Source organism: Aegilops tauschii, chromosome 3 (genome assembly GCF_002575655.3).
Source record: "Aegilops tauschii subsp. strangulata cultivar AL8/78 chromosome 3, Aet v6.0, whole genome shotgun sequence".
Lineage (NCBI taxonomy): Eukaryota > Viridiplantae > Streptophyta > Magnoliopsida > Poales > Poaceae > Aegilops > Aegilops tauschii.
The window spans coordinates 472,750,285-472,753,406 of record NC_053037.3 but is presented as its reverse complement, the minus strand read 5'-3'; positions in this window follow the sequence as shown (position 1 = coordinate 472,753,406).

The window sequence follows — 3,122 nt, the reverse complement described above, 5'->3', positions numbered from 1 at the left end:
GTATGAAATCTTGAAGAGTCACTTGGGCTGGCTGCTGGTTCATATTGGGGCGAGGAAACTGAGCCATCATATTTTCCATGAACTGGCGGTTCAGTTCAAACTGTTGGATCATACCAGCCATGTACTCAGGTGGTGGTGGGGCATCGCCACCACGACCACGACCACCCGGTCTAACCATCCTGCTAATATATAATAGGGGTAGTTCAGCATTGAGAAATATTTGCAAAGATAAGAATCATTCATGATGAAACATGCATAACGAGAGGAGCACGATAGCTACTACATAGTAGTCGGCATAACTTACAAAAGGGGTCATGCATAGAGTTCAGTACACAGAGTTCAGTACATAGACTAAAACATCATAGGCGGCACACAGGCTCGCGGCGACTGCAACTAATACTAACTAAGCAAGACTACATCAGTCCCAAGAGGTACTGTGGAGGTAATCGTAGCCCAACAGCTGGTAGTGAGGCAACGGATAGCCCTCCACGTCAGCAGACTGGGGGCCGTGGATACTCAGGTGTAGAGCCCGACGCTCAGGTGGCAGAAGAGGACCAAGTGTGGGAGAGTAGCCTCCCACCTCTGGCCAACCGACACCGTGGGGCATCACAGTCCTGGCTGGGTAGATCGCACTACGCGGTACCTGTCCAGATCGGACAAAGGGGTGCAGCAGCGTCAGAGCACGGTAAAGGTGCTGACGGGTGGTGTACATCTCGTGGCGAAGAGCTCGGTTAGCTCGATCCAGCCCATCAGCATGCAGAATCAGGTTCTGATGGTAGAAGGGCTCTCGGGTGACAGTGGAGTAGGCAGCAGTATAGTATCCCTCCGCACCAACATCAGATGCGATAGCAATGTGCCTGAAAGGGGAGGTGTCCAACTCCTGATACTCTCCATGAAGACGTGTCAGAGCAGCATAGGCAGCATCGTGGACAGCCATATCGATGGTCACACCAACAACATGTGCGGTGTGCAGCACAGTAGTGGAGTCGTACTCTCGAGAGTAGAGGTGGACGATGGCACGGTACTGCTCCTGGTTAAAGTCCTGGTACTCCTCGTAGACGGTGTACTCAGGGTGCCAGCGATAACCCAGATAGGTCATCATCTCAGCTAGCACCGTAGGTGATCCCGAGGCACCAATGGCCGTCGTGTGGCGCACGACCTGCCTCGTGGGTTCCATCTGAAAGCAAAGACGTTTCAAAGGAGTCAAATGACAGTGTGTGAATTGTTCAAAATACTATTCTAAGAAACAACTATGGCTTATCCAACTTTGGGGTGAATGCGGTCACGGGATCCTAGTGTTAGAGTTAGTAAATTCGTTTAACCCGAGTAGAATAGAGTTCAGAGTCCCAGAGTAAAGGTCGAGGAGTAAAAGATCCTAGTACCACCCAATGGCGACGTGGGCCCGTAAGACACACAACCATGTTAGTAAAAATTTTTGTAATGTCTAGACTCGACTTCGGCCAAGGAGTGTGGAAAGGGGGATTCCTACAGGCAGTCGGCTCTGATACCAACTTGTGACGCCCCCGTTTTGACCGTACACTAATCATGCACGCAAATGTGTACGATCAAGATCAGAGACTCACGGGAAGATATCACAACACAACTCTAAAACATAAATAAGTCATACAAGCATCATAATACCAGCCAGGGGCCTCGAGGGCTCGAATACAAGTGCTCGAACACAGACGAGTCAGCGGAAGCAACAATATCTGAGTACAGACATAAGTTAAACAAGTTTGCCTTAAGAAGGCTAGCACAAACTGGGATACAGATCGAACGAGGCGCAGGCCTCCTGCCTGGGATCCTCCTAACTACTCCTGGTCGTCGTCAGCGGCCTGCACGTAGTAGTAGGCACCTCCAGTGTCATAGGTGTCGTCGTCAATGATGGCGTCTGGCTCCTGGAATCCAACATCTGGTTGTGACAACCAGATAGAAAGGAAAGGGGGAAAAGAGGGAGAGAAGCAACCGTGAGTACTCATCCAAAGTACTCGCAAGCAAGGAGCTACACTACATATGCATGGGTATATGTGTAAAGGGGCATATCAGTGGACTGAACTGCAGAATGCCAGAATTAAAAGGGGGATAGCTAGTCCTGTCGAGGACTACGCTTCTGGTCATCTCCATCTTGCAGCATGTAGAAGAGAGTAGATTGAAGTCCTCCAAATAGCATCGCATAGCATAATCCTACCCGGCGATCCCCTCCTCGTCGCCCTGTTAGAGAGCGATCACCGGGTTGTATCTGGCACTTGGAAGGGTGTATTTTATTCAGTATCCAGTTCTAGTTGTCATAAGGTCAAGGTACAACTCCGGGTCGTCCTTTTACCGAGGGACACGGCTATTCGAATAGATAAACTTCCCTGCAGGGGTGCACCACATAACCCAACACGCTCGATCCCATTTGGCCGGACACACTTTTCTGGGTCATGCCCGGCCTCGTAAGATCAACACGTCGCAGCCCCACCTAGGCTCAACAGAGAGGTCAGCACGCCGGTCTAAACCTATGCGCGCAGGGGTCTGGGCCCATCGCCCTATGCACACCTGCACGTTGCGTACGCGGCCGGAAGCAGACCTAGCCCCCTTAGTACAAGCGCGAGCTTACGGTCCAATGCGGCGCGCGCCACTCAGTTGCTGACGTCAAAAGAGCTTCGGCTGATACCACGACGCCGGGATACCCATAACTACTCCCACGTAGATGGTTAGTGCGTATAGACCAAATGGCCAGACTCAGATCAAATACCAAGATCTCGTTAAGCGTGTTAAGTAACCGCGAACGCCGACGAGGGCCAGGCCCACCTCTCACCTAGGCGGTCTCAACCTGCCCTGTCGCTCCGCCACAAAGATCCACTCGGGGGTACTCCTACGAGCCGACCCGACTTTAGTCATCACATGTGTCATGTATATAGTATATAAGTATATACCCGTGATCACCGCCCAGGTGATCACGGCCCGATAGTATAGCACAGCAGACGGACAAGAATGTAGGGCCACTGATGGAAAACTAGCATCCTATACTAAGCATGTAGGATTGCAGGTAAAGGTAACAACATTAGTAGTAAGGATAGGCTATGCATCAGGATAGGATATCGGAAAGCAGTAACATGCTACACTACTCTAATGCAAGC